This window comes from Manis pentadactyla, chromosome Y, assembly GCF_030020395.1.
Source record: "Manis pentadactyla isolate mManPen7 chromosome Y, mManPen7.hap1, whole genome shotgun sequence".
Lineage (NCBI taxonomy): Eukaryota > Metazoa > Chordata > Mammalia > Pholidota > Manidae > Manis > Manis pentadactyla.
In genome coordinates, this window is record NC_080039.1 from 12960291 (window position 1) to 12974300 (window position 14010).

Below are 14010 nucleotides of genomic sequence, written 5' to 3' on the forward strand. Positions count from 1 at the left end.
CCGCGGGTTTATCAGCAGTAAGCACAGTAGCCCAGGTAACTTTCCATCAGTAGATTAATGAGTAAAGAATTTGTGGTACATATTCTCAGTTGAATATTACTCAGCCATAAGATGACAATAAATCCTAATATTTGTAAAAACTCGGAAGGTGCAGGAGGGCAATATACTCATGACATAAGAGGTGGAGAAAGGCAAGGGTCAAGTGACTTGAGCCATCTGTGGAGATGTTGGAAAAAGAAAAACTGAAGGAGCAAAACATCATCCGATTCACAGAAATGAAAATTGGACTAAGAGATTCCAAAGGGAAAGGATCCGAGATGGACAGGAGAGAATGGATGGTGGAAGTAGGGGTAAAGAAAGCGTGCTATATGATTTCCATGAATACTGCAGATGGGCATTGTGGGGATGCCTGTACAAAACACGGAAGACATGTAGTGATTCTACAGTATCTTACTATGCTTACGGAGTGTGACTGCAAATGAGAATCCTGGAGTTCTTTGTGATGGGCCGGTCCTAGCACGCATAATTTTATTCATGTACTTGCAGAATAATGAGATATAATTAAATGAACGAATGCATAAAATAAATGCAGAGTAACAGAGAAAGCAGCAGCCAGTTTAAAGGAGACGTGTGCACACCTATATTATTTACCACAATGATAACAATAGTGATGCTAAGTATCCATCAGCAAATGAAGAGTGGGATATTATTCAGATATATGACTAAAACAAACCCTGCCATTTACAACAACATGGATGGAGATACAGAGGATTACGCTCAGTGAAATAAGCGGTGGAGAGTGAGAAAATTGTCAAATGATTTCACTAACAAGCAGAGTATTAAAAAAAGAAATAAAATGAAGAAATCAAAACTGTAGAAGCCACGCTGAAGAGAAGAATGGACTAATGTTTACGAAAGGAAAGAGACTGGGCCGATTGTGTTAAAGTGGAGGGACAAGAAGGACTGGGGGTTAGAAATGGTGAATTAGAATAAGTGTAGATAGTGTTGGGCTGGGGAACGTGGAGGACTGCACGTCACAGAGAAGACTAGTGATTCTACATTATTTTACTGCACTGGAGGATAGTGAACGCAATGGGATATCTGGGGATATATTGTTGATGGAAGTTGTAGTAAACAATATTACTCATGTAGTTGTGTATTCATGAGAAATAAAAGATAGATACACATAGAACGTATTGAAGATCATAGTTGCAGAAAGATGATAGATGATAGAGATAAATGATGACTATGATAGATGAGAGATAGCAAGAAGGTAGATTGTCAGATGATAGGTGATAGATACATAGAGGAAATGTAAGTAGTATAGATAAGTAGATATAATGCAGTAGCCCAATTTAAAAAAGGTATGTGCACCCCCTTGTTTATCGCAGCACTATTCACAGTAGCGGGTCCGTCTCCATCAGAAGTTGAATGGATACAGAAGAAGTGGTATTTATAAACAATTAATTGCCTTTCACCCATAAGAAGAAAACAAATCCTCCCATTTTGTGACAACATAGATGAAAGAGCGGGGTTTTTATGTTCAATGAATAAGATAGGAGGACAAGTATCAAACGATATGACCAATCTGTGCAGATAGAGAAGCCGGAAAAGAACTGAAGGAGCAAAATAGTGGCAGACACACAGAGATCAAGAATGAACTACCAGTTTACCAAAGAAAAAACGACGACTAGGGTGGGACATGGGAGATTGGGAGGGGATAACAGTGGGAAGGGAAAGGAATGCATTATAATTAGCACATGTAATGTTTTTGTGGGTGCGTGGTGAGGGCTTAACCAAACAGTGAAGACAGGCAGTGAATCTAGAGTACATTGCTCTGTTGATGGAAGTGACTGCAGTGGGGCATTGGGAAGAATTTCGAGGACAGGTGGAGTCTAGAAAATCTCACGTTATACTTTTACTTACAGTTTAATAATAAGTAAATAAAGAATAAATTAATTAAAGAATCCAAAAAAACCAATGAATGTGCCCAGCTAATAAAGACATATATAACCCTATGATAATCAGACTACTATTCAAAGAAACCGAGCTAATTGGGCATCAATAGATTAATGGGTATAGAAGATGTGGTACATATACAGAAAGGATCGTTACTCAGCCATCAGAAGAAAACAAATTCCTAGCATTTGCTACATCATGGATGGCGCTAGAACTATTATGCTCAGTGAAATAAGTGAGGAAGAGAAGAAATGTATCAAATGATTTAACACATGGCGTGGAGACGAAGAGCCAAGATAAAACTGAAGGAGCAAAAATATCAGCAGATTCACAGAACACAAGTTTGGAGTAAACAGTTACCAAGGGTGATGAGAGTGGCGTTGTTACATATGAAAAGCAAGGAGAAGGTAGGCATAATGATTAGCATTATTAATGTGGATTGGGGGAGATGGAATCTACAGTATCTTACAATGCTCATGGACAGTGACTTCAGGGACATAACTGGTTGATCTTGGTTATAGTGTGGGGTCTTGTAAAATTAATGATTCTCATGTAATTTTAGATTAATTATTACAGAATTAATAAAGGAATATATGAATAAATATAAAAAAAACAAATCTATAAATATATAAACAGAATGCAGCAGCCCATGTTAAAAACGAAAATTGCACCCATATGTTTCTCACAGAAGTATTGACAATAGCCAAGCTAAATGTTCATCAGTAAATGGGACGTAGAAATATTATTCAGCCATATGAAGAAAACAAATCTTAGCAATTACAAAAAACAGGACGTAGAATATTATTCAGCCATATGAAGAAAACAAATCTTAGCAATTACAAAAACATGGATGGAACTTGTGGGTATTGTTCTCAGTGAAATAAGCCACGAAGAGAAAGTCAAGTGGCAATTGATGTCACTCTACTGTGGAGAGTTAGAAAAAAAGAGAAATAGTCAAGGAACAAGACAGTGGCAGGTTCAATGAACTGAAGAGTGGACTAATGGTTACCAAGGGGAAAGTGAAAGAGGGGAATGGCTGGAAAGGGAGGAATGAGAGGTAAAATGGAGCATTACGTGTAGCACACATAAGTGGAGAGTGTGTGGGCACGAGGAAGGCAGTACAACAGCAAAGAACAGTAGAGCTACTACAGTGCATTAAGGGGCTCGTGGACAGTGACACTTATGCTGTATAACGTGTGGATTTGAAAACGGGGTTTGTCTAATTACCATAATTGCGCTAACGTAACTGTGTGGTATTGGTGCCAAAATCAAAAGAAACAAGCAGTATCTTGGATCTCTTTTCCTTTTCCGCTGAACCTGTCAAGGTGGTCAGCGCCCATCTTACCAAAGTCCAACTCCGTGCAGGGTAGCATGCTCTGAAGTGAGAACCAGCTAATCTGAGCTTACATATCCTGTCTCTATGAAAGAGGCGCACTGTGACATCATGGAATCTCCAGGCAACAAGGCTGTTCCTGCAAACTCCACTAGCATATGTTGGGCAGAGCTCAGCCGTGTGGAGCTGCAACATCTTAGAGACATAACCTATTCTGGCCTACATATATAAGTAAAATGATGTCACTCATCTTTGGAATATTAGAAAAAAGAAAAAGCTGAAGGAGAAAAACAGCGGTGTCACAGAACATAAGAATAGATTCACAGTTACCAAAGGGAAAGAGACAGAGAAGGATGGTTGGAAATGGAGGGGAAAGGATGTGTGGAAGAAATGGAGCATTTCAGTTAGCATATATAATGTGGGAATGGATGCACGTGGAGTGCTGTCCAACAGAGAAGACAACTAGCAATACTACAGTACATTGTTATGGTGATGGAAGTGACTGCACGGGCGTTTTGGGTGAAACGAGGAACTGGGGGTCTAGGAAATACGTTACACATACAATTGCAGATTAACGGTGAACAAACAACTCAATAATAAACACATATCAATAAATCCATTGAAGCAGACAAGTTAAAAAAGGCACATACATCCGCGGGTTTATCAGCAGTAAGCACAGTAGCCCAGGTAACTTTCCATCAGTAGATTAATGAGTAAAGAATTTGTGGTACATATTCTCAGTTGAATATTACTCAGCCATAAGATGACAATAAATCCTAATATTTGTAAAAACTCGGAAGGTGCAGGAGGGCAATATACTCATGACATAAGAGGTGGAGAAAGGCAAGGGTCAAGTGACTTGAGCCATCTGTGGAGATGTTGGAAAAAGAAAAACTGAAGGAGCAAAACATCATCCGATTCACAGAAATGAAAATTGGACTAAGAGATTCCAAAGGGAAAGGATCCGAGATGGACAGGAGAGAATGGATGGTGGAAGTAGGGGTAAAGAAAGCGTGCTATATGATTTCCATGAATACTGCAGATGGGCATTGTGGGGATGCCTGTACAAAACACGGAAGACATGTAGTGATTCTACAGTATCTTACTATGCTTACGGAGTGTGACTGCAAATGAGAATCCTGGAGTTCTTTGTGATGGGCCGGTCCTAGCACGCATAATTTTATTCATGTACTTGCAGAATAATGAGATATAATTAAATGAACGAATGCATAAAATAAATGCAGAGTAACAGAGAAAGCAGCAGCCAGTTTAAAGGAGACGTGTGCACACCTATATTATTTACCACAATGATAACAATAGTGATGCTAAGTATCCATCAGCAAATGAAGAGTGGGATATTATTCAGATATATGACTAAAACAAACCCTGCCATTTACAACAACATGGATGGAGATACAGAGGATTACGCTCAGTGAAATAAGCGGTGGAGAGTGAGAAAATTGTCAAATGATTTCACTAACAAGCAGAGTATTAAAAAAAGAAATAAAATGAAGAAATCAAAACTGTAGAAGCCACGCTGAAGAGAAGAATGGACTAATGTTTACGAAAGGAAAGAGACTGGGCCGATTGTGTTAAAGTGGAGGGACAAGAAGGACTGGGGGTTAGAAATGGTGAATTAGAATAAGTGTAGATAGTGTTGGGCTGGGGAACGTGGAGGACTGCACGTCACAGAGAAGACTAGTGATTCTACATTATTTTACTGCACTGGAGGATAGTGAACGCAATGGGATATCTGGGGATATATTGTTGATGGAAGTTGTAGTAAACAATATTACTCATGTAGTTGTGTATTCATGAGAAATAAAAGATAGATACACATAGAACGTATTGAAGATCATAGTTGCAGAAAGATGATAGATGATAGAGATAAATGATGACTATGATAGATGAGAGATAGCAAGAAGGTAGATTGTCAGATGATAGGTGATAGATACATAGAGGAAATGTAAGTAGTATAGATAAGTAGATATAATGCAGTAGCCCAATTTAAAAAAGGTATGTGCACCCCCTTGTTTATCGCAGCACTATTCACAGTAGCGGGTCCGTCTCCATCAGAAGTTGAATGGATACAGAAGAAGTGGTATTTATAAACAATTAATTGCCTTTCACCCATAAGAAGAAAACAAATCCTCCCATTTGTGACAACATAGATGAAAGAGCGGGGTTTTATGTTCAATGAAATAAGATAGGAGGACAAGTATCAACGATATGACCAATCTGTGCAGATAGAGAAGCCGGAAAGAACTGAAGGAGCAAAATAGTGGCAGACACACAGAGATCAAGAATGAACTACCAGTTACCAAAGAAAAAACGACTAGGGTGGACATGGGAGAATGGAGGGATAACAGTGGGAAGGGAAAGGATGCATTATAATTAGCACATGTAATGTTTTTGTGGGTGCGTGGTGAGGGCTTAACCAAACAGTGAAGACAGGCAGTGAATCTAGAGTACATTGCTCTGTTGATGGAAGTGACTGCAGTGGGGCATTGGGAAGAATTTCGAGACAGGTGGAGTCTAGAAAATCTCACGTTATACTTTTACTTACAGTTTAATAATAAGTAAATAAAGAATAAATTAATTAAAGAATCCAAAAAACCAATGAATGTGCCCAGCTAATAAAGACATATATAACCCTATGATAATCAGACTACTATTCAAAGAAACCGAGCTAATTGGGCATCAATAGATTAATGGGTATAGAAGATGTGGTACATATACAGAAAGGATCGTTACTCAGCCATCAGAAGAAAACAAATCCTAGCATTTGCTACATCATGGATGGCGCTAGAACATATTATGCTCAGTGAAATAAGTGAGGAAGAGAAGAAATGTATCAAATGATTTAACACATGCGTGGAGACGAAGAGCCAAGATAAAACTGAAGGAGCAAAATATCAGCAGATTCACAGAACACAAGTTTGGAGTAACAGTTACCAAGGGGAAGAGAGTGGCGTTGTTACATATGAAAGCAAGGAGAAGGTAGGCATAATGATTAGCATTATTAATGTGGATTGGGGGAGATGGAATCTACAGTATCTTACAATGCTCATGGACAGTGACTTCAGGGACATAACTGGTTGATCTTGGTTATAGTGTGGGTCTTGTAAAATTAATGATTCTCATGTAATTTTAGATTAATTATTACAGAATTAATAAAGGAATATATGAATAAATATAAAAAAACAAATCTATAAATATATAAACAGAATGCAGCAGCCCATGTTAAAAACGAAAATTGCACCCATATGTTTCTCACAGAAGTATTGACAATAGCCAAGCTAAATGTTCATCAGTAAATGGGACGTAGAATATTATTCAGCCATATGAAGAAAACAAATCTTAGCAATTACAAAAACATGGATGGAACTTGTGGGTATTGTTCTCAGTGAAATAAGCCACGAAGAGAAAGTCAAGTGGCAATTGATGTCACTCTACTGTGGAGAGTTAGAAAAAAAGAGAAATAGTCAAGGAACAAGACAGTGGCAGGTTCAATGAACTGAAGAGTGGACTAATGGTTACCAAGGGGAAAGTGAAAGAGGGGAATGGCTGGAAAGGGAGGAATGAGAGGTAAAATGGAGCATTACGTGTAGCACACATAAGTGGAGAGTGTGTGGGCACGAGGAAGGCAGTACAACAGCAAAGAACAGTAGAGCTACTACAGTGCATTAAGGGGCTCGTGGACAGTGACACTTATGCTGTATAACGTGTGGATTTGAAAACGGGGTTTGTCTAATTACCATAATTGCGCTAACGTAACTGTGTGGTATTGGTGCCAAAATCAAAAGAAACAAGCAGTATCTTGGATCTCTTTTCCTTTTCCGCTGAACCTGTCAAGGTGGTCAGCGCCCATCTTACCAAAGTCCAACTCCGTGCAGGGTAGCATGCTCTGAAGTGAGAACCAGCTAATCTGAGCTTACATATCCTGTCTCTATGAAAGAGGCGCACTGTGACATCATGGAATCTCCAGGCAACAAGGCTGTTCCTGCAAACTCCACTAGCATATGTTGGGCAGAGCTCAGCCGTGTGGAGCTGCAACATCTTAGAGACATAACCTATTCTGGCCTACATATATAAGTAAAATGATGTCACTCATCTTTGGAATATTAGAAAAAAGAAAAAGCTGAAGGAGAAAAACAGCGGTGTCACAGAACATAAGAATAGATTCACAGTTACCAAAGGGAAAGAGACAGAGAAGGATGGTTGGAAATGGAGGGGAAAGGATGTGTGGAAGAAATGGAGCATTTCAGTTAGCATATATAATGTGGGAATGGATGCACGTGGAGTGCTGTCCAACAGAGAAGACAACTAGCAATACTACAGTACATTGTTATGGTGATGGAAGTGACTGCACGGGCGTTTTGGGTGAAACGAGGAACTGGGGGTCTAGGAAATACGTTACACATACAATTGCAGATTAACGGTGAACAAACAACTCAATAATAAACACATATCAATAAATCCATTGAAGCAGACAAGTTAAAAAAAGGCACATACATCCGCGGGTTTATCAGCAGTAAGCACAGTAGCCCAGGTAACTTTCCATCAGTAGATTAATGAGTAAAGAATTTGTGGTACATATTCTCAGTTGAATATTACTCAGCCATAAGATGACAATAAATCCTAATATTTGTAAAAACTCGGAAGGTGCAGGAGGGCAATATACTCATGACATAAGAGGTGGAGAAAGGCAAGGGTCAAGTGACTTGAGCCATCTGTGGAGATGTTGGAAAAAGAAAAACTGAAGGAGCAAAACATCATCCGATTCACAGAAATGAAAATTGGACTAAGAGATTCCAAAGGGAAAGGATCCGAGATGGACAGGAGAGAATGGATGGTGGAAGTAGGGGTAAAGAAAGCGTGCTATATGATTTCCATGAATACTGCAGATGGGCATTGTGGGGATGCCTGTACAAAACACGGAAGACATGTAGTGATTCTACAGTATCTTACTATGCTTACGGAGTGTGACTGCAAATGAGAATCCTGGAGTTCTTTGTGATGGGCCGGTCCTAGCACGCATAATTTTATTCATGTACTTGCAGAATAATGAGATATAATTAAATGAACGAATGCATAAAATAAATGCAGAGTAACAGAGAAAGCAGCAGCCAGTTTAAAGGAGACGTGTGCACACCTATATTATTTACCACAATGATAACAATAGTGATGCTAAGTATCCATCAGCAAATGAAGAGTGGGATATTATTCAGATATATGACTAAAACAAACCCTGCCATTTACAACAACATGGATGGAGATACAGAGGATTACGCTCAGTGAAATAAGCGGTGGAGAGTGAGAAAATTGTCAAATGATTTCACTAACAAGCAGAGTATTAAAAAAAGAAATAAAATGAAGAAATCAAAACTGTAGAAGCCACGCTGAAGAGAAGAATGGACTAATGTTTACGAAAGGAAAGAGACTGGGCCGATTGTGTTAAAGTGGAGGGACAAGAAGGACTGGGGGTTAGAAATGGTGAATTAGAATAAGTGTAGATAGTGTTGGGCTGGGGAACGTGGAGGACTGCACGTCACAGAGAAGACTAGTGATTCTACATTATTTTACTGCACTGGAGGATAGTGAACGCAATGGGATATCTGGGGATATATTGTTGATGGAAGTTGTAGTAAACAATATTACTCATGTAGTTGTGTATTCATGAGAAATAAAAGATAGATACACATAGAACGTATTGAAGATCATAGTTGCAGAAAGATGATAGATGATAGAGATAAATGATGACTATGATAGATGAGAGATAGCAAGAAGGTAGATTGTCAGATGATAGGTGATAGATACATAGAGGAAATGTAAGTAGTATAGATAAGTAGATATAATGCAGTAGCCCAATTTAAAAAAGGTATGTGCACCCCCTTGTTTATCGCAGCACTATTCACAGTAGCGGGTCCGTCTCCATCAGAAGTTGAATGGATACAGAAGAAGTGGTATTTATAAACAATTAATTGCCTTTCACCCATAAGAAGAAAACAAATCCTCCCATTTGTGACAACATAGATGAAAGAGCGGGGTTTTATGTTCAATGAAATAAGATAGGAGGACAAGTATCAAACGATATGACCAATCTGTGCAGATAGAGAAGCCGGAAAGAACTGAAGGAGCAAAATAGTGGCAGACACACAGAGATCAAGAATGAACTACCAGTTACCAAAGAAAAAACGACTAGGGTGGACATGGGAGAATGGAGGGATAACAGTGGGAAGGGAAAGGATGCATTATAATTAGCACATGTAATGTTTTTGTGGGTGCGTGGTGAGGGCTTAACCAAACAGTGAAGACAGGCAGTGAATCTAGAGTACATTGCTCTGTTGATGGAAGTGACTGCAGTGGGGCATTGGGAAGAATTTCGAGACAGGTGGAGTCTAGAAAATCTCACGTTATACTTTTACTTACAGTTTAATAATAAGTAAATAAAGAATAAATTAATTAAAGAATCCAAAAAACCAATGAATGTGCCCAGCTAATAAAGACATATATAACCCTATGATAATCAGACTACTATTCAAAGAAACCGAGCTAATTGGGCATCAATAGATTAATGGGTATAGAAGATGTGGTACATATACAGAAAGGATCGTTACTCAGCCATCAGAAGAAAACAAATCCTAGCATTTGCTACATCATGGATGGCGCTAGAACATATTATGCTCAGTGAAATAAGTGAGGAAGAGAAGAAATGTATCAAATGATTTAACACATGCGTGGAGACGAAGAGCCAAGATAAAACTGAAGGAGCAAAATATCAGCAGATTCACAGAACACAAGTTTGGAGTAACAGTTACCAAGGGGAAGAGAGTGGCGTTGTTACATATGAAAGCAAGGAGAAGGTAGGCATAATGATTAGCATTATTAATGTGGATTGGGGGAGATGGAATCTACAGTATCTTACAATGCTCATGGACAGTGACTTCAGGGACATAACTGGTTGATCTTGGTTATAGTGTGGGTCTTGTAAAATTAATGATTCTCATGTAATTTTAGATTAATTATTACAGAATTAATAAAGGAATATATGAATAAATATAAAAAAACAAATCTATAAATATATAAACAGAATGCAGCAGCCCATGTTAAAAACGAAAATTGCACCCATATGTTTCTCACAGAAGTATTGACAATAGCCAAGCTAAATGTTCATCAGTAAATGGGACGTAGAATATTATTCAGCCATATGAAGAAAACAAATCTTAGCAATTACAAAAACATGGATGGAACTTGTGGGTATTGTTCTCAGTGAAATAAGCCACGAAGAGAAAGTCAAGTGGCAATTGATGTCACTCTACTGTGGAGAGTTAGAAAAAAAGAGAAATAGTCAAGGAACAAGACAGTGGCAGGTTCAATGAACTGAAGAGTGGACTAATGGTTACCAAGGGGAAAGTGAAAGAGGGGAATGGCTGGAAAGGGAGGAATGAGAGGTAAAATGGAGCATTACGTGTAGCACACATAAGTGGAGAGTGTGTGGGCACGAGGAAGGCAGTACAACAGCAAAGAACAGTAGAGCTACTACAGTGCATTAAGGGGCTCGTGGACAGTGACACTTATGCTGTATAACGTGTGGATTTGAAAACGGGGTTTGTCTAATTACCATAATTGCGCTAACGTAACTGTGTGGTATTGGTGCCAAAATCAAAAGAAACAAGCAGTATCTTGGATCTCTTTTCCTTTTCCGCTGAACCTGTCAAGGTGGTCAGCGCCCATCTTACCAAAGTCCAACTCCGTGCAGGGTAGCATGCTCTGAAGTGAGAACCAGCTAATCTGAGCTTACATATCCTGTCTCTATGAAAGAGGCGCACTGTGACATCATGGAATCTCCAGGCAACAAGGCTGTTCCTGCAAACTCCACTAGCATATGTTGGGCAGAGCTCAGCCGTGTGGAGCTGCAACATCTTAGAGACATAACCTATTCTGGCCTACATATATAAGTAAAATGATGTCACTCATCTTTGGAATATTAGAAAAAAGAAAAAGCTGAAGGAGAAAAACAGCGGTGTCACAGAACATAAGAATAGATTCACAGTTACCAAAGGGAAAGAGACAGAGAAGGATGGTTGGAAATGGAGGGGAAAGGATGTGTGGAAGAAATGGAGCATTTCAGTTAGCATATATAATGTGGGAATGGATGCACGTGGAGTGCTGTCCAACAGAGAAGACAACTAGCAATACTACAGTACATTGTTATGGTGATGGAAGTGACTGCACGGGCGTTTTGGGTGAAACGAGGAACTGGGGGTCTAGGAAATACGTTACACATACAATTGCAGATTAACGGTGAACAAACAACTCAATAATAAACACATATCAATAAATCCATTGAAGCAGACAAGTTAAAAAAGGCACATACATCCGCGGGTTTATCAGCAGTAAGCACAGTAGCCCAGGTAACTTTCCATCAGTAGATTAATGAGTAAAGAATTTGTGGTACATATTCTCAGTTGAATATTACTCAGCCATAAGATGACAATAAATCCTAATATTTGTAAAAACTCGGAAGGTGCAGGAGGGCAATATACTCATGACATAAGAGGTGGAGAAAGGCAAGGGTCAAGTGACTTGAGCCATCTGTGGAGATGTTGGAAAAAGAAAAACTGAAGGAGCAAAACATCATCCGATTCACAGAAATGAAAATTGGACTAAGAGATTCCAAAGGGAAAGGATCCGAGATGGACAGGAGAGAATGGATGGTGGAAGTAGGGGTAAAGAAAGCGTGCTATATGATTTCCATGAATACTGCAGATGGGCATTGTGGGGATGCCTGTACAAAACACGGAAGACATGTAGTGATTCTACAGTATCTTACTATGCTTACGGAGTGTGACTGCAAATGAGAATCCTGGAGTTCTTTGTGATGGGCCGGTCCTAGCACGCATAATTTTATTCATGTACTTGCAGAATAATGAGATATAATTAAATGAACGAATGCATAAAATAAATGCAGAGTAACAGAGAAAGCAGCAGCCAGTTTAAAGGAGACGTGTGCACACCTATATTATTTACCACAATGATAACAATAGTGATGCTAAGTATCCATCAGCAAATGAAGAGTGGGATATTATTCAGATATATGACTAAAACAAACCCTGCCATTTACAACAACATGGATGGAGATACAGAGGATTACGCTCAGTGAAATAAGCGGTGGAGAGTGAGAAAATTGTCAAATGATTTCACTAACAAGCAGAGTATTAAAAAAAGAAATAAAATGAAGAAATCAAAACTGTAGAAGCCACGCTGAAGAGAAGAATGGACTAATGTTTACGAAAGGAAAGAGACTGGGCCGATTGTGTTAAAGTGGAGGGACAAGAAGGACTGGGGGTTAGAAATGGTGAATTAGAATAAGTGTAGATAGTGTTGGGCTGGGGAACGTGGAGGACTGCACGTCACAGAGAAGACTAGTGATTCTACATTATTTTACTGCACTGGAGGATAGTGAACGCAATGGGATATCTGGGGATATATTGTTGATGGAAGTTGTAGTAAACAATATTACTCATGTAGTTGTGTATTCATGAGAAATAAAAGATAGATACACATAGAACGTATTGAAGATCATAGTTGCAGAAAGATGATAGATGATAGAGATAAATGATGACTATGATAGATGAGAGATAGCAAGAAGGTAGATTGTCAGATGATAGGTGATAGATACATAGAGGAAATGTAAGTAGTATAGATAAGTAGATATAATGCAGTAGCCCAATTTAAAAAAGGTATGTGCACCCCCTTGTTTATCGCAGCACTATTCACAGTAGCGGGTCCGTCTCCATCAGAAGTTGAATGGATACAGAAGAAGTGGTATTTATAAACAATTAATTGCCTTTCACCCATAAGAAGAAAACAAATCCTCCCATTTGTGACAACATAGATGAAAGAGCGGGGTTTTATGTTCAATGAAATAAGATAGGAGGACAAGTATCAAACGATATGACCAATCTGTGCAGATAGAGAAGCCGGAAAGAACTGAAGGAGCAAAATAGTGGCAGACACACAGAGATCAAGAATGAACTACCAGTTACCAAAGAAAAAACGACTAGGGTGGACATGGGAGAATGGAGGGATAACAGTGGGAAGGGAAAGGATGCATTATAATTAGCACATGTAATGTTTTTGTGGGTGCGTGGTGAGGGCTTAACCAAACAGTGAAGACAGGCAGTGAATCTAGAGTACATTGCTCTGTTGATGGAAGTGACTGCAGTGGGGCATTGGGAAGAATTTCGAGACAGGTGGAGTCTAGAAAATCTCACGTTATACTTTTACTTACAGTTTAATAATAAGTAAATAAAGAATAAATTAATTAAAGAATCCAAAAAACCAATGAATGTGCCCAGCTAATAAAGACATATATAACCCTATGATAATCAGACTACTATTCAAAGAAACCGAGCTAATTGGGCATCAATAGATTAATGGGTATAGAAGATGTGGTACATATACAGAAAGGATCGTTACTCAGCCATCAGAAGAAAACAAATCCTAGCATTTGCTACATCATGGATGGCGCTAGAACATATTATGCTCAGTGAAATAAGTGAGGAAGAGAAGAAATGTATCAAATGATTTAACACATGCGTGGAGACGAAGAGCCAAGATAAAACTGAAGGAGCAAAATATCAGCAGATTCACAGAACACAAGTTTGGAGTAACAGTTACCAAGGGGAAGAGAGTGGCGTTGTTACATATGA